Here is a 25,991-nt window from a genome sequence, read left to right on the forward strand (position 1 = left end):
ACTTCCCATGAAAAAAACCGTTTTAACCGGGAAAGAAACCTTGGTTTTTTTTGCCCGAAAATTATAAAAACCCGATTTGGTACATCACTGTACGCCATAATTTTATAAACGCACAACATTATACTACGTTCACACTACGAGTTAAAGCGTGTTTTAACGCTTTCTATGACATCTATGACATGTTTCTTGTTGCTAATTATAATAACGTATTTTAACTCTGTAGTGTTTATTTTGATTGTTTATTTGTGGAGCAGGGAAAAGCCCGCTGGAGTAAAGCGGGCTTTTCCCTGCTCCACAAATGTGAACTTAGTATTAAAGTAAAAAAGCGCTTCTTTGCACAAGAAGAAATTGATTACGGAATATAAAAGTGAGTGTACACGAATTTTGCACTTTTACTCATCATGTTCCTTGTGTGTATCAAGCTACCCAATCAGTTTATCTGGCTGAAAATCTAACGTAAATATAAAGACTCTATTGTACTTAACAGTCTCGTTTCTGTATCTAATGTTCTTCGAGTATGATTAAATTTTTGGTTCAGCCTTTCAAATGAAATGAAAGGAAAACGTGTTAATCTATGTAAATGGAAAATTTTAGAGAGTTCTAGAATCCACTGCATATTTTAATTGTATTATATCTTAGAACTACAGAATACAATCGAACTGCAGTGGTAATAATTTGGTTCCGAAAAAGATTAAAAATAGAAATTGTATAATTCGGATCATATTGAGATACCTTCATAGGAGGCAAATTGAGTTGAACTAAATGTGTACATCAAGCACTATATTTTTCATAACGGAAATTAATCGGGTAAATTGCGTTTCGACTTAGATAGAACGAGTGGCGGCTGCTAGACACTGATTTTCAAAATACCACCCAACTTGGGAGAACGACTTAAACAACTAGTCGAGGCGGATAGCGAGACACATAAAAGTTAATTTTTTTCTTTTATGTTACAAAAAATTGAAAAGTTTGCTTAGTTCCACAGCTTATGAGAAAATTTAAAAAAATCAAGTTTTTAGCACTCTTCTTGTTCACCGGTTTCCACAAAAATTGCATTTCTGGAACCTGGGAAACTAGTTTACAACATTATTTAGTCTGTTTCCATTTGTGGAAGATTTTTTGTTGTCCCGGGAGTACTTCCACTTCCACTGAAGTTGGAAATTCCGTACAAATTCCGGACAAATCCGTACAAGTATTTTTTCCGGACACACGACCAAAAATCCGTACTGTCCTCCCAAATTCCGTACGGTTGGTCAGCTTACGCATATGTATAGTGGGATCAAAATACATTCGTCTTGCTGAATATTTTTAGAAATAGGCCACTTCAAAGTATGGCATGTACAGAAAAAGTAAATTAAGGGCCAAATCGGATAACAAATAGTTTTTGGACTTACTATAAATTGTACTTACTCTACAGTTAAGAGCCAGCAGAAGGGCATTTGCGCGTGGAATGTCAGCATTAGAGAGTTAAGGCGAATGCCCTATACATAATATGTTCAAACCTTCACCAAGCAGGCTTCTTAGCGTGGAGTTGCCACGTATGATAATAACCAACAACGAATGTAGTGCCAGGCAGCGATGCCACATGTTTTTTTGAAATGTCTGTAGAAGAATAATTAAAATGTCTGTAAATGTCTCTAGATGGTTGTGTAAATCCTAGTTACACTAGATTATTAATTTAAAAATAGATTAAATTAGAATACTATTAATGAAGGAATCTCTCGTAGTCGAATACAGTTATTCTAGTACAATTTTGCTAAATACTATTACGCTTTTAAAAGTCTGTAGATTTCTGATCACGATTGTAGGAGACTATCAAAAGTCTTTAGAATTCCGATATGTCTGTAAATCTGGTATCGCTGGTGCCAGGACATTACTTTTAATGGAGCATTTTACTAGTTTCATTTAGCTGAACATAAAATAAACCGGTCTTAATGTGGATGTACAAATCCCGTCATACATGCGGTAGTTATACAATTAAACTGTGTTTATAGTAGTATATACATAGATGATATGTAAAAAGTTGTCCCAGTTTGCCCCGAGTATCAAATCAACGGCAGAAATATATTATATCAGTATCCAATAAGCCAACATCATCTTCTTCACACAACACAACAACTAATGCTAATAAAATCGTCATCGTTAATCGTACTACTGCTTGCCAAAAGAAAATTAACCAAATGATGAATTTATCTGAGCCCGCCACGCATAATTTAAAGAGCAGGAGAGCGGGGTCTTTCGCACTCAACCACCCCTTCGCACGTGCACATTTTCAATCCGTGTATTAAACTCCGAAAACAGAGCGTTCTGCTTTTTCTGCGATATCTGCTGATCATAGTATGCACGCCACACTTGTACATTATTGGATGGAATGATGCCTGGTGGCAGTCATTGAATATATTCCAACCGAAGAGTTTGAGCTGGCACAAAACGTAGCAGCTACTACGAGGTCAGAAAGCAAACTGACGAATTTTCCCTTATGTGCCGTTTTTATACCTGGCGAAGTTCATTTGATAAAAAAGAGGCAGTCCTAGCAACGCTCGCTGCTTGGTTGAATTGTACGGACCAATCAGCGCAGATACAAATTACATTATTTTCGTTTGTCACCTTTAGGGGAACATGGGGAGACTTGACCAAGCGCAAAATTCTATTTTTGGCTATGGTGTTTTCTATTCGATTCTTAAAATTTTTTCAAAAATATTTTTATACTTGTTTCGATCCCTTAAGGTAACTTTAAAAGTTTGGAATGAAAAATCCTTTCCTTACAGAAAATATTACGTGATTAATAAATTTGCATTAAATGATGTAATTTTTTATCAAACTTTGTATGGACATATCTACTCGACTACTAATTACTAATAATGTACTAATATACCATCTTAATCTTTGTGAAGCAGTGAAATGATTATACATAAATTGGAACATTGGAATAGTTATTACTAGAATTTGAATGACATTGAACGTAATAACTAATGTTGGGGAGACTTGACCAAGATTTTATGGGGAGACTTGACCAAGTGGCAATTAGCTGAAGAAAGATACAAAATTCCTGATATTTATTATGCTTTGGGTATCTACTGTTAATGTTAATCACGCCATAAAAAATCCCACCTCAAACATAAGTCTTTATATTTTAGTATTAGTAAACAAAGTTAGTAATAGTAGGACTGATTTCGTGATGTGTGAACATGCAATGCAAGCAGTACAGCTAATGCATAAAAAGAAATGCATTATAAAAAATCTAAATTTATCAAATGCAACCCTTTTATATTTTTTACTGCTACCTAAAGATCTCGACAATATGGAAAAAAATAATTACAGTATGTTTTATGTCATTATTTTTTGTTATGATGTTTTAAAAATCTCTTGGTCAAGTCTCCCCACGCCTTGGTCAAGTCTCCCCGCAGTGGGGAGACTTGACCAAAAAAAAACGACCTCTGAAAAACTTTTGTAACTTTTCAAAAATTAAATTAAAAATTCTGCAAAAAATCATGAAGACGCACAATAACTTTGCGCATTATATCTCAATGACTTTTATTGGATTGCAGACCTTTTTAGAGATTTATGCAGTTTTAGCTGAAAACCTGGTCAAGTCTCCCCATGTTCCCCTACAAATTACATTATTGTTGTTACCTATAATAGACGTACATTTTACGGGATCAAATAATGTCGGTGTTAAGTCAGACCGGACTAAGTCGCAAAACATCAAAAAATGAGATAATTATAGCAATGGACACAGAATTTCATCAACTACATTTGACTCTTGCCAGATTTGAAATATGTAACAATAAACAAGAATTACGGCAAAAATTAATTTCCAATCATAATGTAAAGGATGCTGCGATTCAAACTTTAAACTCGTTTTTCTCGAAATCAATATTTTATCACTTAGTCCGGTCTGACTTAACACCGACCAAATACAATATACGTGCACATATTTCCGATCAGATAGTGCAAAAATATAGCGATTTCGATCAGTACAACGGAAGTTATTCGCATTTGAAGACTGGGAAAATATCTCAGCAGAAATTTTTGAAAAGGGACCCCCATATTGAAACGTTAGAAGCATTCTACTTCAAAAATTTTTAATATGCTTGTAATATTTGCAAAATACTGGTACACTCCACGTAAGATTTACAACCAAAATTTAAATCCTTCAAAAAATTTCCTTGCATTCTTAAACTAAAAATTTTGGCTGAAAATGAGCTCGCCACAATTTTGTTGTAGTTGTTATTTTGTTACGTAATTAAAGCTGGACCAAATTTTTTTTAGATCTCGAAGTACTTTGCGATATATTCTAATTTTAACTGGCCTATTACAGTGCATTTTGTGTAAAATTGCCTTTTTACCTTTCTTATATAGAAAGGTTATACAATCACTCGGAATTTCGACATATTAACCGAGGCCCGGAGGGAATTTCGACATCCAAATCGACTCAGTTCGTCGAGCTCGGAAAATGTCTTTTTTTACAATGGAGAAGACCTTTACGTCCTAGCCCAGTACACGTGCTATTGGTAGGGTCCAATCTACCACACGAGGTGCACTGGGGGCGTGTAGGGCTCGAATGGTGACGCTGCCATTAATACCGACTAAACTCCATTGGGCTCCGCCATCATTCCTCCCAGGAACTACCTCTCGGTATTACTTCTGGGGGGATGGCTGTACTAAATGTACTCATTCACTCTCACTCACGCGTTCATACGTCCTGTATGAGGCTTACTTGGGTGCTCTCTCAATCGCACTTTGATTCACTCTCAAACACTCCCACATGAGGCTGACTTTTGTGCTCACCTTTTTCGTTCCTTGCGAGGCTGACTTGTGTGCTCACCTTACTCATTCCTTGGTAGGCTTACTTTTGTGCTTGCCCCACCCATACCATGTGAGGCTGACTTGGGTGCTCACCCTATCACCTGATTCACTCTCAATCGTGCCACTCTATTGTACCTTTGTCACTCCCCCTGGCATCCCATGTGGGACATTTTTCTTAGGCCCCACTTCTGACTACCATGCGAGGCTGACTTGTGTGCTCACCTTTTTCATTCCTTGCTAGGCTGACTTTTGTACTAGCCTCTACCATACCATGTGAGGCTGACTTTTGAGCTCACCCTTAACATTCCGTGTGAGACTGACTTGGATGCTCACCCTTTCACTCCTCTGCCACGTCATGGGGCATCGATAGCTAAGTTCCGACATACTACACTACGACCCTCCCGTCTTGGCATGAGGCAGTCCACTTATACGCCTATACACTCACTCTTCTGTCTTGCTTCGGGGTGGCTGGGTTTACCCCTTACGCGGTTGCCAGTCGCTGCGCCAAACCTGCCTCGGCATGAACAGACCATTCACTCCCTTTTTTGCGCTTGGCCTTTTTCGCTCCAGCTAACCAATCACTAGTTAGCCGTGCCCGTCGTCTGTTGCTCGCTTCGCCAGATTACCTGTAGCCTACTGCAGCCGAGACTGCGTTCCACTTCTCCACCGATTGACACATCCGCTGAATAAGGGTATCAGGGGTTGTGTCCCAGCCACAGACGTCAAGCATTGCTCTTTTTTCGACGTCGAACCGATGACATACGAACAGTATGTGTTCGGCAGTTTCGTCTAAACCTGGGCAGTCCGGGCAGACTGGAACCTCCGCGTGCCCGAACCTGTGGAGGTACTGTCGGAAACAGCCATGGCCTGAAAGGAATTGTGTCAGGTGGAAGTGAACTTCCCCATGGGGTCTTCCCACCCAGCTCGATATGCTAGGTATCAGCCGGTGGGTCCACCTACCTTTCGAGGAGTTGTCCCACTCACGCTGCCATCTGGCGACCGAGATCACCCTGGTGCGCTCGCGGGCTCCCCTATTTCCACGTAGCTCGAAGCACTCCTCATCTTCCCGAATGACCAGCCCGACTGGCATCATGCTCGCTATCACGCAGGATGCATCGTGTGATACCGTGCGGTAGGCAGATATCACTGAGGCACATCACGCGGTAGGTGCTCTCCAGTTTCTGTAGGTAACTGGTTACCCTCAGTGCTCTTGACCATGACGTGCCGCCGTACCTGAGGATAGATACGGCAACGCCTGCCAGTAACCTACGTCTACTGGCGCACACCTTTGAGCTGTTGGACATCATTCTCGATAGAGCCGCAACAGCAGTCGACGCTCTCTTGCATGTATAGTCGACATGGCTGCCGAAGGTCAGCTTGTCTATAATGACTCCGAGAGACTTCAGACTTCGCTGTGAAATGATCGCGACTTCTCCCACATGGATAACTGCATGTTGTGCCGACTTGCGGTTGTTGACGATAGCTACCTCCGTCTTATGATGAGCGAGCTCCAGGCCTCTCGCGCTCGTCCATTCCTCCACCGTGCTGATCGCGTGTTCTGCGGTTAGTTCTACCTCAGGAATTGACTCCCCGTAGACCTCCAAGGTTACGTCGTCAGCAAAGCTGACGATCTTGACTCCAGGAGGGAACTTCAGTCTCAGAATCCCGTCATACATGAGGTTCCATAGCACCGGACCTAGGATCGAGCCCTGCGGGACTCCGGCGGAAATCGGAACCCATTTCTGACCGGCATCGGTCTCGTATAGCAGTACGCGGTTCTGGAAGTAACTTTCCAAGATCCGGTACAGACCCACCGGTAGGCTAAGCCGGTGTAACGAGAGCGCGATGGCATCCCAGCTTGCGCTGTTGAATGCGTTCTTCACGTGAAGTGTCACTAACGCACAGTATCGAATACCTCGCCTTTTTCGTTGGATCGCTATCTCGGCAGTATTTATCACTGAGTTGAGAGCGTCCACTGTGGACTTACCCTTCCGAAAGCCAAACTGGTTGCTTGATAGACCGTCCGTACCTTCCGCGTACGGGGTTAACCTGTTGAGGATGATCCTCTCAAGCAGTTTGCCAGTCGTGTCGATCAGACAGATTGGTCTGTACGCCGATGGGTCGCCTGGCGGCTTCCCGGGCTTCGGCAATAGCACCAATTTCTGCCTTTTCCATCTATCGGGGAAATGGCACTCGTCAAGGCATCTCTGCATAGCTAGCCTGAACATGTTCGGGTTCGCTATGATCGCTGCCTTGAGAGCGTTGTTTGGAGCTCCATCCGGCCCTGGAGCTTTGTTCATTGCTAGGGATTTAGCCACTGCGAGTAGTTCTTCATTCGTCATTGGAGCCACCATTTCGGCCGTGCCCGCACTGTCTCGTAGTGCAGGTGGCCAGGGGCTTGTGGCTCGAGACGGGAAGAGTACTTCGATAATCGTTGCCAACCGGTCCGGAGACCGTTCTGGGGGTGAGGAGCCCCCTTTGGTCTTGGCCATCACAATCCTGTAGGCGTCGCCCCACGGATTCGCGTTGGCACTCTCACACAGGTTGTCGAAACACGCTCTCTTGCTGCTTTTAATGGCGTTGTTAAGGGCCAATTTCGCAGCTCGAAACACTTCACGGCGGTTCTCTCTTGCATCCTCGGTGCGAGCTCTTTGCATCCTACGTCTAGCTCTGAGGCAGGCTGATCGTAGAGCTGCAATCTCGGCACTCCACCAGTATACCGGGCATCTACCGTTTCTTGGCAGTGTTTTTCTCGGCATAGCACAGTGGTTCCATTCCTTAAGAGAGGCGGTCATAAATATATTTAATGCAAATTTTGATACAAAACTGCATTTCTATAGTAAATTTGGGTCGCATAATTCAAATTTCGCAATAAAAAATCGGTTATATCCACCTAACAGTGTAATACAGCTTTTCTTATTACATTAAGATTCACATTTACTTTTTTTTTGTTCCAGAATTTTTTTTAACCCATTCATGCCCATGTTGTTTGTGGACAACAACGTTTTTTAACAGCTATAACTTTTGATTGAGGTAAGATTTGCTCACAAAACAAGTAAGGCTAATAAATGTGACTATTGGCTTTCATTTGAGTATTAAAAGTTACAATGATCAGCTCTTGAAGTGAAGTTATTGCAATTAATCTGATTGAACCTCGATGGAGCAGTGCTGCCAGGGACCGTTTACGCTAACGACGGAAAATGAATTTTTCATATAACTTCGTTGTGTTGCAATATTAGTAAAACCTGATAAAACTTATTAATTTAGACTATTTTTGGCTACGTTTTCCACGCAGCTGGACTATTATAAATATTCTAGGAGAATTGTAGTGAGCATTGGAAGGTAAAAATTGAGCAGCTTCTAGCACTGCAAGGAAAGGTTTTTCGAGTTTCTTGACCTCACCGTTTTCATGAAAAAATAGCTTGGAAACCCTACATGCACTAGAAAAAAGTTGGGCTTGAAAGGGTTAATATCGAATAGTACAAGTTGTGCTGCGCTGGTAAAGAAATGAATAGTTATTCATTGAAAGTTCTCTAAATTGTGGTTTTTGCACCTGAACGCAAATATTATGATATTGTCTTCGGTGAGCATAATATCTCGAATTTTAAATAAATCGTGTATTTTTTTCCTTTAATATGATGGTTTTCGTGAACAAAAAATTTGTTTTCCTACAATAAAAATTATCCCATAAATAAAAAAAAAACTCCGAGTACCAGCTATTTTAAAATGGAGAAATATTACTTGCACTTGAGAACGTAGTTGTAATACGAAGTGGAGTGAGACATTTGCCTCGTACATCGAATATTCCGTAGTGACATGTGTTTCAAAGAGAAGCAAGCGTCAAATAAATCGATATAACTCAAGTTCTAATGATTCAATCGATAAGAAATTTTGAGAAATTTGACAATCTGATTTAAAGTTTTTCGTCTTGCATTATCTCGTTAAACATGTACAACATCTTAGATTTCTAGGCATTCTGGGCGCAGAGATGCGCAGCTGAAGCCTAGTTTAAGTGGAAGTGGAACGTCTGACGACCATTTTGAAAAGAAGTTCGGGAAGGATATCGAGGGACAAAGTTAGTTAAAGTCATATTGAAAATTTTTAGGTTAATTTTTCTATTACATATACAAATAAACTCATATTTCTGCTCTCCTTACACTCCAAAAACTAAAAATTATCATTTAATACAAAGCTAATAGTAGTGTTATCTTAAAAAATTTGAATATTAAAAATTACAGATCGACAAAAACATTTTTTCTGGTGAGCAATCGATTATAGATATTATTTACATTATCGGTAAATAACGAGCCACCCTATGCATTCTTCTATATACTAAGTAAACCAGTTCAGTATTGACAAAATTAATAATGAAGCTATAAAATATACATCCAGAACGAAGTAACCGCAAGATAAAAACACGCTTTCGCCGAAATATTTTTTTTGTATTATTGGCCTATGGGGGGACCACTGTGCATAGTGGCGTCGCACGCGCGTGATAGAACAGCTACCAGCGCATCCCCGCTTAGACTGTCGGTGTTGGCCTCCAGTCCCAGGGCCGCGGTGAAAGCTTCGCTGTCGAAGTGATTGGACTTCCACCCGCGTACCTGACAGGGATCTCCCGCCCTCGGATGCTGCACACCATAGTTGATCCTAAAGCGGATTGCTAAATGATCGCTATGGGTGTAGCCTTCGTCTACCCTCCATTCCGTGCCTGGAGCTAGACTCGGGCTGGCAAATGTTACGTCAATCCACGCGTCCACTCCGTTTCTACGGAATGTACTAGCGGAGCCATTATTAGCTAGCACAGTATCGAGTTTCGCAAGCGCTTCCATTAGCGCTTGACCCCTGCTATTTGTACAACGGCTGCCCCACCCTACTGCCCAAGCGTTAAAGTCTCCCGCTATGACTACCGGTTTCCGGCCCATTAGGTCCGACGAGAGCCTGTCGATCATCTGGTTGAACTGTTCTATTGGCCACCTTGGTGGGGCGTAGCAGCTGCAATAGTACACACCATTGATCTTGGCAATCGCCACACCCTCGACGGAGGAGTGTATTACCTCTTGAACCGGGAACCGTCCCGTTGTACAGATTGCCACCATTCCAGACCCGTCCGAAACCCAATTGCCGTTGCCGGCAGAGATGCGGTACGGGTCTGATAAGAGGGCGACATCTGTCCTCGACTCCGAGACCGACTGCCACAGCAGCTGTTAGGCTGCTGCACAATGGTTAAGATTTAGCTGTGTGACGTTCATTGCTTCTTCTTATTTGCCTCAACGAAGGGACACGAAGGTCCGCCCATAGCATGTTTATGGGCTTGCTTCTTAGCGGTGCAGATAAGCCACTTGTACGCCTTAGTGCAACCCCGCTCCTTATGCCCCTCCTCGCCGCAGCGACGACATAGTTTGCTCCTGTCTGTGTTTTTGCACTCGTAGGCTTTGTGGCCGAACTCAAGGCACCGATAGCACCTATCCACTGAAGGCGGCTGGGGTATGCTAATAGGGCATACCGACCAGCCGATCTTCAGCTTCCCTTTCTCGGTCTTCATCGACTTTAGGACATCGGCGTATTTGTCCTTGTCGGTTTTTAACCACAAGGCCTCGCCTCTGTCCTTGGCCTTCTTCGCGGGCCGCGGTACCTCCGGTGTCGGTGCCGGCTTCTTCTTGGTGACCAGCGTCCAGGGGTTTGGGTCCCCCTGCCCCGGTCGCGCCGGGTTGCTGGTACCAACGCTCTGCTCAGCGAGGTCACTCTCGCCCTCGCTTACCTCAGCCAGACGGCGTTTGGCCTTAACGGTTGCACGCCGTGTGGTGTCGGTTTTTACACCCTCGCCTGGCGACTTCCTAGGGCGCTTCGCGTTCGACGACGTCTTGCGATTGCCTTACCCTTGCCTTTTCCCTTCGAGGGGAACTCGGCCGCCGCTTCGAGCGACGTGGCTGCTCCATAGAAGGTGAAGGCCACTGTCTGGGTGCCCGTATCGACCTTCTCTTTTCCCTCCCTTTTGGAGGCCACTGTCTGGGTTTCTCTGTCGGACTTCTTCCGACATTCCACCCTCTTGGCATAAGCCTGCTGTTTCTGTCTTGCGACACGAACAGTTTTTCGGAGTTCCAGGAGACTCTGTTTTAACTCCTTGCTTATGTTTTGCTTTGCGCTAGTGTACTCGATTATTGAATCGAGCTGCTCCACCACTTTGCGCATCGCAGATAGTGGCCCGTCTGGCGCGTTGGTAGGACTATTTCCTACCGCTGCTGGGGGGTCACTGGTGCTTTCAGATGCAGCACTCATCGCTCCACTACTCTCCCCACGGGGGTGAGACCTCGCCAAACCACCTCTAGCGAAGGGGTTTGGCACCTCCGACTGTTTATTTTTGTTTTTTGTTGACTCCATGTTTGATCCCACGAGTAGCGCGAGAATAAATGTCCGCCACGCCAGAGCTCCGCATTAACGTGGTAAGGGACGCTTACTGTGGAGGTTGCCCAGGTACCCCACAGGCTCCGTTAACGATCGAGCATCTTTTTCACCCCCTCGATCACTCATTCTTCGGCACGGGTCGCTTCACGCCTTGGAATTGGGGTTATGACCTACCTTGCTTTACGTGGTGACCTCGGCCCAGATCATCACAACCATCCTCCTTTACCAGGGCTTTGGACCTGTAGCTCTTGTTCTCAAAATGTCTGTATGTACGTGTATGTATGTATGTATTTATGTATGTGTCAAACAAACTCACTAATTTTTCTTTGAGCTGGCTGAACCTGTTTCAAGAATATTATATTCAAATGAAAGGTGTATCATCGCCGTAGGTTGCTATTTAATTGCATTTGGATCGGAGTTCTGGTTCTGGAGTTACGGGTTTAAGAGTGCGGTCACACAGCGCATTCCCATATAAACTGGTGCCACGATGATGGCCAAATAATGCAATACACATTAAAATGTATGCAAAATTACTTGAATGGTCTAGATCAGTAATGACCAATCGAAGTCACTTTGGACGCCTATGACAGTTCATAATACCTCCGGAGAACTTGCCAAACTCCTAAGCTAATATCCGATATATTTCTCAGCGAGTTCTTTACCGATTTTCATAAACTTGATTCCAAATTAAATATATGACGCTCCCATAAACTACTATTAAGTTTTGAATTTCCCATATAAACCGTTACAGTCGTAATACCTCAAAGGTTAATAATAATCTACTGAAATTGACATGAAGTTACTTCGCCACGCTGATCTAGATCACTGATGTCCAATTAAAGATTCTTTGAAGTTATTGTCCACTATTGACAAATCCAAAAGATCTGGGGCTCGGTCATTCGGCATATTCCAGAATGAAGGTCATGTCAGTTATTCGGTGTTGACTTCCCAAACACAAACCAAGTATCAAATGAAAGGTACAATATGCGGTTGATTGCACCCTTCATCAAACTCTCCTTCCCCCTTCCCTTTCTCATTGGTCACATTGGCCACCATAAAAAATCCGGCAGTCTCGGCAAAAATAGTCATATTTCAAAGTTAACAAACCCACATCAGTTTCTCGAAGATAGACCGATTTTCACAAAACTTGTTTCAAATGAAAGGGATATTGTCCCCATAGACTGCCATAAAATTTCATACGTACCAGTTATATGATTCCGTAAATATAGAAAAATATAGGTCAGGTATGAAATTCCCACATAAGCCGGAATAAATTTCAAAGAGGGTAATGGCATTTTTGAAATTGAATTCATATTTTTGATGCGTAATGTCTTTAAAATGTATGATTCGTGGAGATTTGATGCTACCTCGAAAAAAATTTGGACGAAAATCGACTTTTCGGGATTTAGCTGATTTTGCACCTTTTAGCCATATAGAATATAGCCATATAGAAGGTTATGCAATCTTTCTGAAAATCGATGAGTTTTTAACCGAGGCCAGAAGGGATATGGAATGTTGTGTCCGTCCGAATTCCGATTCCGGAGTTACAGGGTTAGGAATGCGGCACACAACAATTCTCCATATAAACTATTGTTACTATATTCATAGTTTAGCGGAGACACTGAGCGGAGCCAATTGAACATTGAACTTTCCTTGTGTAGAGCGTAGAGAAACAAAAATATACAATACATACTTTTTCTGTAACATTAAGAAATATTCGCACAACTATGAAACCACATCATATCTTCGAATTTGTTTTTCTATTCGTACATGTAAAGTTCTTACTCACGACGTCAACAATGAAACTATTAAGCTATAGTTTGAACATTTGCATGGGATGCCGGTGTTTTTTTTTTCTTAAAATAAGAGCTGTCAATTTTCCGGCTTTTGTCTTCGCCTAACCATGAATATAGTAACTATAATATAAACTGGTATTACAGTAATGCTTCGATTGCATCACGGTCGGTTTGTATTTTAGCGTGATATATTTGAAGCGTGATATATTCAAAACAAACCAAAAAATTACATTCAAGCAAATCCATGTATTTTATAAACAAAATGTAATGAAAAGGTCAAGTTGGTCAAAAGAATAAATCATAGTGGGGTAATGGGCCTATTTTTGCCATGCTTCTATAATCACATTACCCATTTGAAGCCGTTGGCAGCGTCTGCCATCTTTGTTCAACGTATTGGGTAAAACGGTATGGCATCAGTGGATAATTTTTCCCCACACAGCTTCATCTTACATACCGTTTCTTAAACTAGTTGAACCACCAAGGTTTTCGACAAATAACTTGACTATTAAAATCAGTTTATTCGAAGAGATTACGATTCAGTTCTCTTGTTTCAACATCCATAGAAATAGTCCCATCACCAATTGTTGATGTTGTCCTTTCAAAAGAAAAGTATTCACATCGATTCAAGAGAAAATGCATATCTAAGCTTACCTACCATATCTTGCGTAATTTGTTTTTCTCATTATTTTGTTAGATTTTCTTGTGGATAACTAACAATTTAAAAAAGAAGTCTATTTGTTTACCTGCTACACCAAACGGTCCCTCCAGACGGTGCCTTAAGGACACGGAAAATAAGTTACGAAGAATTTAAAACTAAAATTGAAATCGGTCGAAGAATATTTCGGCAATCCTAGTCATTGCAACAACGTCTTGGTAAAACATGATTTCAAGATTATTCACGTTTAAAGTTTCGCGCCACGCCCTGTCTTCACTTAAAGGAACAAAATAAACAGCGCTATAACTTTTCTTCTACTACTTATACCTCTATAAAAATTTCAGATACTTTCTTAAGAATCTATAGTTTAAGATAAAAGAATAAAAAAGTTCGTCTTTTTGACCGACCTCATCATATATAAACCCTTAACGAAATAGTCCGAAACCTAATAATAGGCTCATTACCCTATATGTAAATAAGCAAATCAATTGTAAAAAAACCCTAAAAGTGCCAGGACACAACATGTGGCTTAATTGGATCAAAACGTAGTGTGCCTTATCTGTTTTTCAAAAAGCGTGATATTATAATCGAGATGAAACCGTGATACAGGTAATCTTCGATACAACGTACCCTCGATATAACGTACCCTCGATATAGCGTCATTCGATATAACGTACATTTTTCCTCGATATAACGCACATATTTTTTAATTAATTTTCAGGTCCAAATTTATCTTCAATTAGGCATGTATTCCATATTTTAAGAATTCAGTATGTTATACACAATCTTAAAACATACTAATTGGGCTTCTAATGAGCATGTTAGGAATTGGCTACTTCATTGAAGGTTACGAGAGCGATTTTTTTTCCAATTTCATTTGCGTATGATCGTGATTTATTAAAACCAACCATTTATCTCAATAAATAACCCAATATCAGTAGGGGAGCCCGAAGCTAGTTGGCGGTTGGGGTAAGTTGGCGGAATCCCTTTTTCTTCGTTTCTATTAGACATATAGCACTGCCTCTCGTTATGTACCTCAAGTTATGTGAAACCCATTATCCAATGTGTTTTGGTTGCAAAACATTTTGTATTGTGGAAGTTCTGGGCGATATTGTGTTTTCAAGCATACCTAGTAAATTTCCTAAATTTTAAACACTGTGTTATTTAGAGTGATGGCGGTGCTGCTCGCGGGGCAAGTTTGCGGTACTATTTACGATGCAAAAATTTTTATTTCTGGAATTCACTCCAAAGTAAGAAAATCTTTTTCTTGTGTATCTTGTCAATGCAGAAAACATTTACTTCGGCTAGTCACCTGAAGAATTTCGAAAATTTGCTATTGCTTGCTATGAAAATTTGCTATTGAGTACGCGTCAATGTCAATATTCCGGGATATTGAGACTGAAATATAATAGCAAATGTCGATTAATATACAGTTTTCTTGAAAAGACATTCAGCATGTTCCAAAAGGACCCATGAAGTATTTGATTCTCCATTTGATTGCTTATTTTATGGTGTATCTATACATATCGCCAACTTACCCCGGGGCCGGGGTAAGTTGGCGGTTTTTCCGCGTCACATATTTTTGTCTCTAAAAATGGAGACAACGCATCAAACATTTTAATAAAATTAAGAGATGTTGACAACAGTCTGCCCTTCCATGCCACGTGTTCTATTTTGCAAAATCTAGGTACATCAAAGCGGTAAAAAATGAAAACTGAAAACACAGCCAACTAGCCCCGGTCTCCTCTAAGTTCTAACTGAAATCTAAAATTGATAATACACGTGTGACCATTGTTGGTTGGTTTCGGGACTGCGGAATCTGATTCTCTGGGCCGAATGACAACGTTTAAGTTCCATGTCATGCTATACCACAAAAAGAATGAGAGGTCATATTTGTAGTTACACGGACAACTGTGCACGCTTCACGACCGGTTTGGGGTATTTAGGAAATCGGTTAGCGGACTGAAATATCTTCAGAAATATTTATATCTTCAGAAATTTTTGAATCGTGGATACAAGTGGATCTTTATACTCTATTCTAATGATTAAAGTTCATAAATTGCTTTTATTGTATGAGGCGCAGACGGTGGGAATATTAAAATCACTTTACAAGCCCAGAGAAAATAATAATTAATGATTTAATAATTGGGAAAGGAGTCAGAATAGAGAATATTTTCGGAGGTAGAGATAGCGTAGTTGGTAACTCGATTGCCTTGTACGCAGCTCACCTAGGTTCAATTCCCAACCCCGCACATAGTGTTAGAGATTTTTCTAAAGAGATTTCTCTAACCCAACAAAGAGGCGAATGACCCTAAGGTTAAAACCTCTAAAATCAAAATAAAAAAAAGAATATTTTCAATAAATTTAATTCATATAAGCAAAAAAAAATTATTATGGCATCTTTTTTATGGATCTACTATAATTTTCTTATTAGAAAAGTTGTTTCGCACTGCTAGGTAGGTAAGATTTTCAAAATTAGTTACGCGTTATCAAAATTCTACAAAATAAAGTACCACGAACAACAATTCTTTGAACATTTTGCATGCTTCGATATAACGTACAATTCGATATAACGTACAATTTTTAAACCGAGATGTACGTTATATTGAAGTTTACCTGTATATTCGAGGGTGATATAAACGAGTATTGACATAAACGCATAGTGATATAATCGAAACATTACTGTACTATGATATTAAAATGATGAAAAACTTTTAAAAATTTGTGTAAAATTTCTTGGATTTGCCAGTCGCTTTGGCCACATTGGCCACCTACGAAGGGTTCCAGAGTTCACAGAAGCAGGAATTGAATAATGTTCCAAGGGGGAGTAAAGAAAAATTTAAATATTTAATTTGTATTTTTGGTGCCTTAAAAAGCATGCAATGTCGAAATTAGTACGCTCGAAAAATATTTTTGGCACATATAGAAAGGTTATGCCATCGCTCTGAAAATCGTCTACCTAATACCGGTATTTTTTTATTTCGATTGGCATAGGGTTTCTGAATTTTGAAAGGTGCGTAGGTAGAGGTGTACGGGGAGGTGTTTATATAATATCATATTTTGTCCAAACAAAAATTACATGTCAATTATTTTTAGTTAAAAAATTAAGAATTAAAATTAGTTAAATTTGGATGGAATCAAAATTCTAGTCGCAAAACTGACGTGGCCCATATGTTTTGTTGCATAGTCAAAAAATTGGAGCTTGGTAGAGTTCGAGTACAAAGGAAATTTTTCAATAAGGAATTTTGTTTGATAGAATTTCACTTTTGATTTTTTTTACTTATTTCTCTTTGAAAACTTGTACCCAGTGAAGTCAATTTTCATCAAAATTAACGCTCATCACCAAATCAAACCTGATAGTAATCCATGGTTTCGATGCACGAACATGTATACAGACGCAAAGCTTCCATTAGGTTCTTTACTGAAACAGTTAACCTCACTTTTCTTGACAGTTCGCTTGTACTGTTTGCATGGACAATTTGTGGACGACTAGATTTGCTCGAAGCAAATCGTAAAGAATTTTTCTAAGTCCATGTAAACAGTACTAGCGAACTGTCAAAAATGAACACTCAGTTCATTTGTGACGTCACCGTAAAGTATTCAATAGTAACCTATTTTCAAGTTGCAAACAAATCTGTATCGATGAAAAGCGTAACCAAGTTTGTCTGTTTGCATTCATCTCCTTCATTCATTCCGCATGATCTGAGTATACTACACCATCTTCGATTCTGATCCATTCAGAAGTGAGACACGAGCTCCATAATATTTTCCATGCAATCGAAGTGATTGAGACAATTCTGACGCTCTAATGCTTGAGAACAGCACTTGAAAGCTATAGTTACGGACCTTCACGGCACTAAACCTCTGTTAGAACAATTGGTGCCAAATTTTCCACATGTTTAAGCCCAAAAGAATTGAAACGAATGCTATTTGATTCATTCATCAAGCATCGAAAGAAATCTATCAATGCTGAGTTGCCCCTGACAATACATACGTACACGGTTAAATAAAACAACCTGCAGCATAAGTTCTTTTAACTTACTTTTGAGTTGTGCGTCGCTTTCGCACTTATTAGTGTTGTCAAAAACAAAACGAGAGATTCGACTCAGTCGAGGTCTTCCGTGGAGGAAGGTACCTTTGAGTTGTTTGGGGTATACTCAAAATTAGGTAAATTCAACTTAAATTTGAGTATAAAAAACCTATCAATGAGTTGTAATTTTTGCCGTTGTTAAATGGAAACTACCTTCAACACGGTTTACCTAATTTTAAGTTCCCCCACGATACCACGAGATTGAGTCAAAGGAACTCAATTTTAGGTAGTTTTTCGTTTCCGTGTACAGTGTTTATTGACGAATGAAAAGTTCTATTTGGCGCGTTATTAATTTTGTTTTGTTCGCCTATTACAAATATGATGACCTGATAAATAAGGATGATTGCTTTAGTATACAACATTCGACGTCGATATGCATTATTTCGGATCATCAATATTTTCATCAATCACCATCACAGCTTATACCATTTATACCAAGTTTCAAAACTATTGTGAATTTTGACTTTTGAAATAAAACGTTAACAAATACATCTTTTCTTCATACAAATCTTCAATCGATTTGTGGCCCGCGACATCCAATTTCATTCAAATTTTGGCCAATTATTTTTATACCTTGATTCGACGATAGCCGATATTCCAACATCGCAAAAATAACTGCCGCCACCTTAATATACACCCCATTTTTGAAATCCTACTCCTCGTAATCTGATTTTAAGCGTTTTTTTTTTAAATTTTTATTCACAGGTGATTTAAACCGAGCAGTAGAAGAATTGGTGAACGTTATAACTGACCAGGAAATTGAACAACATAATGATAATGGATTTCACATTTGACTGATGAATAGTTCCGTGCAATCCGTAGTTATTGGTTTGACAAAAATAAGAGGTATACCAGCTTATAAACAATAGAAACATATTGTTTCTTAGTAACTAATCTTATATGAACACAATAATCTAATCATTAAGATAAAACAACCGAAAATATGCGTAAGTTTAGAAAGCATACCGTACTATGCTTATAATTAGCATCAAAAGATCCAACCATTACCATGTTTTAGACAAAAAAATATCAAAACATTTTTTCATTTCTTATGTCGACTAATATGTAGTCAATTTTTCGTTTTAACGACATTCAACTAGATAGAGATTACTAAATAGGGAAATTTATAAAAATATTAGCATCATAGTACTCAAGTGAGAGCAAGGATGTAAAATATATAGATCGGAAAACTATAAGTGGCAGCGTCGTTAGAAACAGAAGTAAAGTAGCCTTTAGCGATTCTTAGTAACTCTGCCTAAGCTCGACATCTGCCAGCAGAATATAAAAGATTAGTCCGTAAGATTTTAAGGTTGAATAGAGAATAGGTAAAAATCGAAAACGAATAAAGCAGTTTTTTTCCATACTGTGTGTTAGATCTTCATAAAAATCAATCAGCAGTACTGTAACAAATTCTACAAAAGCAGATTGATTTTTATGAAGATCTATTGAAAAAAACTGCTTTTTCGTTTTCGATTTTTTGTACCTTCTCTGTCGAACCTTAAGTCTGTTTCTAATGACGCTACCATTTCTAGTTTTCCGATCCATGTATTATACATCCTCTCTCATCGCTCTCACTTGAGTACTATAACGTTAAACTTCCCATAACTTTCACTACTTAGTAATCTCTAACTAATTGACATTTAAAAGCTTTTAATCATAATTTATTTCCAAACCTTACCTTTCTAGATTTAAAAAAACATGGTTTAACATGAATGATTTTGTACTTATATACTAAAATATATGAAAAACTGATAAATACATATAGATTTTGGGTATTAAAGTTTTGACATTAACTGAATATTCAGTGTTTATGTCACATACTTGTGTACTTGCATTGTTACTCAAGTTCAATCATCAGAACACAAACGTTACTCAAACACATATCCTAAGGATACACATTGGAAATCAGTTTTAAAATACCTTTGCCATTTGTTCATATTCCTTTATAAAAACTTCATGATATAATTAGATAATATTGTCAATATCGCAGTTAAATTTTTCATAAAACGACCGGCACACGCGTTGGGTTTAGAAAATCATGGAAAGATTAAACTCAGTAACATGTGTACTCTACATTTGGGAGAAGTAATGCTTAATATAACTGAAATGTTGGTTGGAACGAAATACAAATGTTTTTTTTTGTGGTGAAGTTATGTAATTCATGTTGAGATATTGTTTACACAGGTTATATAAATAACATATCGAGCGACGAGACATTCTTTACAGGAACGATAATAAATATTTGTGTAACAGGATAGATTATGCCTTCTATAAAAGCGAAATGCGTATCAAATTTTAAAAGTATCGTGAAATTTGTAAACTAACAAGTTCGAACTATTTTGGGATCAATTGAAAATTAAATATAATCTATTTTACTGTTTTATTTTCATTTCTTTACAAAAAAAATATTTTCATTACTCGCTCATAATGTAAACATAAATCGTTAAATATCAACCCACTCCCTCTCTAAGACAATAGAATCGTCACTTGTATTATTGCTCTCGTCTAGCCGCATAGTGTTTTTTGTATTTAGTATATATAATTTAAAAATATTACATGTCATTCTAAACAAGTGTCGAAACCATAACGAAAAATATCAAACATAATCATTACATTCTTACTTATTGAACTATTATATCCTATGCACTTTTCTATAGAAAAGAACTAAAAGAATTCCATGTTTCACTGTATGACCATAATTATTCATATAAATCGTAATTGAGATTTAAATTGTTTATGGCTGTGTATTGGGTTTGCGGCGGAGATGTTAAGGCGGGTCGGTACGCAATCTTTCGATTGTGCGTCTTATCGTTCAGGTAGTGCGGTGCTTTGCTTCATCGGATTGGAATAGGAAAGTAATTGCGTTTCTCTCGAAACCACGTCTTCAGGGCTGATATAATGGATGCCTAAGGGGAAGCTCAAGCGGTCCCCTTTTTTCGTTTAAAAGCTCGTTGCTTTGTTTGGTCTTTGACCCATCTTTTTTGTTGGAAGGTTTTGGTTGTAAGTGTTTTTAGGTGCGATTGAGGACGATTTTTTGAAGAAGGAAGGTTATTTTACTCTAGTTTATAATAAATATGAGTAATTCTACGCAAAGTGATCAAAAAAGATGCAAACTTGAAATCGATCTTCACGGATTGAACCAAATTTGGAGGAATTGTTCATCTAGGGCCAATATATAAAAACCCAAATTTTTGTGTCAATTGAACCACCCCACAACGTAGTTTTTCATCATTTCTCGTCTACTTCACGAAAAACCTTTTTTGAACTCAGAATACTCAAATTGGTTTTTTAGTGTTGTGCGCTTGCGATTTTATATGGGAAATTGCGGTTTTTTCTCTTCAAAACGGTGTATCTCAGGATTAGAGATGGTCGGGTTCAGGTTTTTGGACCCGAAACCCGGACCCCACCCGAACCCAACGGGTTTCGAAGGTTGGGCTCGGATTCTATAAACTTAAGCTTCTCGGGTTCGGGTCGGGTTCCGGGTTTTCAAATTTGAAATTCTCGCGTTCGGGTCGGGTCCGGGTTCTTGAAATTTTGAACCTTCGGGCTCGGGTTGGGTTCGGGTTTTTTAAATTAGAAATTATCGGCATTGGGTCGGGTTCGAGTTTGGAACAAAACAACCCAACCTTTACTTGATGCTGTTTGTGTCTGCAGACAAAACCCAGTTTCTTTTTGTAGTAGTGAATTATACTTCTTGGAATGAAAGACACATATAACCGTACTACATGTTAGTACCCTCGAACCGCTAGAATTCGTCGTTTTTCTGGTGCTCAAATATTGATTTTTTTCATTCTTGTATAAATTGAATTATAATTGTTTTAATTCTTGGCATAGTTGCGATCCACGAGATGCTTTTTAACCATTAACTACAAAGGCCGTTGCAGCCCGAGGACGATTTGACAATTCCCATGTATTGAACTCACAAATTTGGTGGTATTATATAATGGCCATATGGCGGCTCAAATTGAAAAAGGCACATCGTCATTTAATTTTTTAAGAGTCTGTCTTTGTTTCATCAGACCTAACCAGAAAACATAGTATATCCCATTAAACAAATCTTCCGCCAGGTTTCGTTGTTCATGACACTCATATGATGATGGTATATTAGCGCCACTATCAAATCAGTGGTACATATAAGAAACAAGCACTTTCTGTCAGATTGTCCCCAGGCTGGGCCGTTGCATGATCCGGATTCCTTCATGAAAACACATGAATTTCCACGATCTTAAGGATCGCATAAATCTTGTGTGTTCTGTTGAGAGCATTGACCGTTTTTTTAAAGTTTGGAGTCGTTCTGAGAGCTCCATTAGAGATGTCGAAGCATCTCTGCTGTTGCGCTTACCGTATAATCTGAAGCATAAAAGAAATTAGATATCCCATCATAGATCGTCTATAACGCTAATGATGTGACAAAAAGAACGTTTCAGAGAATCTTGTTTGACACCCTTCGACACAAGTTTGATCGTACCAACCAATAACGTGGGTGACATCTTGTAAACTGTCGAATACGAATTGCCAATTGTCATAGTTTAATTTAATACAAGTAATAAATTACATTCGTAACCCAACTTTGTACCGGGAAACAAGTGCTTTTTGTTCTCTCCGGTGTGGTTTAGTTTTTTCGGTAGTACGAAGGTGCTTGCTGTGGCAGAGGCTGCAGTAAAGCATTACTAATAAACAGTCCCGCGAGTGATAAATATTACCTGCGATATCGGTTAAAGTAGTGCAGTGAAGTGCGTTACTAAACAGTTTTCTTGCCCGAAAGACGGCTTTGTTTAGACGAGCTATATCAGCTCTCTACTGTGTGAAGGTCACGCGGGTGACGGATAAAACAAACGAAGGATCAATTCACCTACCAGCTCGTCAGGAACCAACTGGTGAAGTGTTTCGTTTTTTACTTTTCTTATCGATTTTTTTTATTATCGTTTTTGATTTTTTATTTTGATTTAAATTAAATAGTGCGGTCGAGCAAGTTGCTCCCGCAACAAAATGGAATAAACAGAAGGATCACCCTCCGAAGACGAATATTATGGGCAAGAAGAACGTATATCTGATACTGAGACAGATAATGTTATGGTCGATCCACTTCCCCCCAATGTCTCAAGGCCCCCCCGAGTCAAGGTTTACCAGGATGGATCCGCTGGTCCTTGGGTGGTATACTTTCGGCCCAAAAATAAACCGTTAAACAGCATAACTGTTGCATGGGAGCTGACAAAACGTTACTCGGCCGTAACCGAGATTAAAAAGGTTCAGTCAGATAAACTGCGCGTAGTCGTTACTGACTTGAAACAGGCCAATGATATCGTTAGCAATAGCCTCTTTACGCTGGAGTATCGCGTCGACATCCCTTCTCGTGATGTGGAGATCGACGGTGTGGTAAGTGATGCGGGTCTAACTATCAATGATCTGATGAATGATGGAGCTGGCCGATTTAAGGACCCTAACCTTCAATCAGTTAAGATTTTGGAGTGCAAGCAATTGCACTCAAAGTCCATCGAAGATGGCAATTACTATCCATCAGACTCGTTTCGCATAACCTTCGCCGGATCCGCACTTCCGAGCTACGTTGAAGTGGGAGGAGCTCGTCTACCTGTACGCCTGTTTGTACCGCGGGTCATGAATTGTTCCAATTGCAAGCAGCTAGGTAACACGGCTACCTACTGTAGCAACAAGCAACGGTGCGGTAAATGTGGGGAACGCCATGCGGATGATACTTGCAGTAGGCCCGCTGAGAAGTGTGTTTACTGTGGGGAGAATCCGCATGCACTTTTGACATGCCCAACGTACAAACTTCGCGCGGATAAACTGAAGCGATCCGCCAAAGATCGCTCCAGACGATCTTACGCAGAAATGCTTAAAAGAGCTGTTCCACTTATCTCCGAAAAGCCATTCGCTCTCTTGCCAACTGACGATAACGCCTCTAATGACCCTTGCGAGGGGTATTCTTTGGCTCTGCTTGGAAACTCTAGGAAAAGACCTAATCAAAACTCACCTGAACTTCCTCGTAAGGGTCCTAGGTTGTCCCAAACAAGGGTACAAAATAAAAATAATTCATCAACTGGAAGTGCTGGTACAAATCCGAAGATAATACCTCCTGGTTTTGGTAAATTGAGATACAACCAGGAGTTCCCAGCACTCCCAGGGGCACCAAAAATCCCAAATGCTCCAATTTTACAGTCAGAAACTCAACCTAAAACGGGATTCCTTAAATTTTCTGACATTGTGGACTGGATATTCACAGCTTTCAACATTACCGATCCTATGAAAAGCTTGCTGGTTGCTATTCTACCAACAGTAAGAACAGTTTTAAAACAGTTGACTGAACAATGGCCCCTCCTTACAGCGATCGTATCCTTCGATGGCTAACTGATTAGACGGAATCAGGGATCTGATCACTGTTTTACAGTGGAACTGCAGAAGTATTATCCCCAAAATTGATTCATTAAAACACTTGCTAAATTACAATCATTGTGATGCATTTTCCCTATGTGAAACATGGCTAACTTCTAATATAAACCTCAACTTCCACGATTTTAACATTATCCGCTTGGATCGAGAAGACTCATATGGGGGGGGGGTACTTTTAGGGATCAAAAAGTGCTACTCCTTCAATCGAATCAACCTCCCTTCGACGCCAGGCATTGAAGTTGTCGCTTGTCAAACAACAATCAAAGGCAAAGATCTTTGCATTGCTTCTATTTACATTCCTTCTAGGGCCATGATGGGATATCGAAGATTCTCCAACGTGATTGAACACCTTCCCTCGCCCCGCCTGCTTCTTGGAGACTTTAACTCTCACGGTACGGGGTGGGGCTGTCTATACGACGATAATCGATCTTCGACAATTCAAGACCTTTGTGACAACTTCAATATGACAATTCTGAACACAGGGGAAATGACACGGATTCCTAGACCACCTGCGCAAGCAAGTGCACTAGACATATCTTTATGCTCGACATCACTACGGTTAGATTGCAAGTGGAAGGTAATATCTGATCCCCACGGTAGTGACCACTTACCAATTGTTATTGCAATCACCACTGGTTCAAGACCATCGGCACCAATCAATGTTCCCTATGACCTCACACGAAACATTGATTGGAAGAGCTACGCTGCTGAGATATCCAAAACTATCGATTCAACACAGGTACTTTCCCCGGAGGAAGAATATAAGTTTTTGACCAACTCGATTCTCGATAGCGCGATTCAAACTCAGACGAAACGAGTACCCGACGTGAACACCCAAAAACGTTCTCCCAACCCGTGGTGGGACAAATAGTGCTCAGACGTGTACGCGGAGAAAGCTGCCGCGTATAAAACCTTCCGGAACGACGGGTTAGTTGCTAGTTATCGAGTGTACGCGATATTAGAAAAGCGAATGAAAAATTTAATGAAAGCTAAGAAACGCAGTTACTGGCGCCGGTTTGTCGCCGGGTTAACAAGAGAAACATCGATGAGCACTCTTTGGGGCACGGCCCGACGTATGCGAAACCGAAACAGTACTAACGAGAGCGTGGAATATTCAAACCGTTGGATATTCGATTTCGCCAAGAAGGTTTGTCCGGATTCCGCCCCGGCACAGAAAATCTACCGCGCCGCGTCGCCTTACAATACCGCGAACGAAACACCGTTTACGATGGTGGAGTTCTCACTTGCTCTCTTATCATGTAACAATAAAGCTCCGGGGCCAGATAGAATCAAATTCAACTTGTTGAAGAATCTGCCAGACTCTGCCAAAAGACGCTTGTTGAATTTATTTAATAGGTTTCTTGAGGGTAACATTGTCCCACATGACTGGAGACAGGTGAGGGTCATCGCCATCCAAAAACCAGGAGAACCAGCCTCCGACCACAATTCATATCGTCCGATGTCCTGTATCCGGAAGTTGTTCGAGAAAATGATCCTGTTTCGGCTCGACAATTGGGTCGAAACAAATGGCTTACTGTCAGATACACAATTTGGCTTCCGCAAAGGCAAAGGGACGAACGATTGCCTTGCGTTGCTCTCAACAGAAATTCAAATGGCATATGCTAACAAAGAGCAGATGGCATCAGTATTCTTGGATATTAAGGGGGGCTTTCGATTCAGTTTCGATCAACATTCTTTATGAGAAGTTGCACCAGCATGGTCTTTCGCCAATTTTAAATAACTTTTTGCTAAACCTGTTGTCTGAAAAACAAATGCATTTCTCGCATGATGATTTATCGACATCACGATTGAGCTACATGGGCCTTCC

General features: G+C 40.0%; 1 protein-coding gene across 1 annotated transcript in view; it reads left to right on the plus strand.

The window, feature by feature from the left end:
* LOC131689751 (dystrophin, isoforms A/C/F/G/H) overlaps positions 1–20,379 on the plus strand; it is a 1,859,985-nt gene extending 1,839,606 nt beyond the window's left edge. Inside the window, exon 35 of the mRNA XM_058975048.1 lies at positions 18,461–20,379. The gene's annotated coding sequence lies outside the window, so the exon portion shown is untranslated. The remainder of the gene's footprint in view (positions 1–18,460) is intronic.
* The last annotated feature ends 5,612 nt before the right edge of the window (positions 20,380–25,991 follow it).

This window comes from Topomyia yanbarensis, chromosome 3 (genome assembly GCF_030247195.1).
Source record: "Topomyia yanbarensis strain Yona2022 chromosome 3, ASM3024719v1, whole genome shotgun sequence".
Taxonomy (NCBI): Eukaryota; Metazoa; Arthropoda; class Insecta; order Diptera; family Culicidae; genus Topomyia; species Topomyia yanbarensis.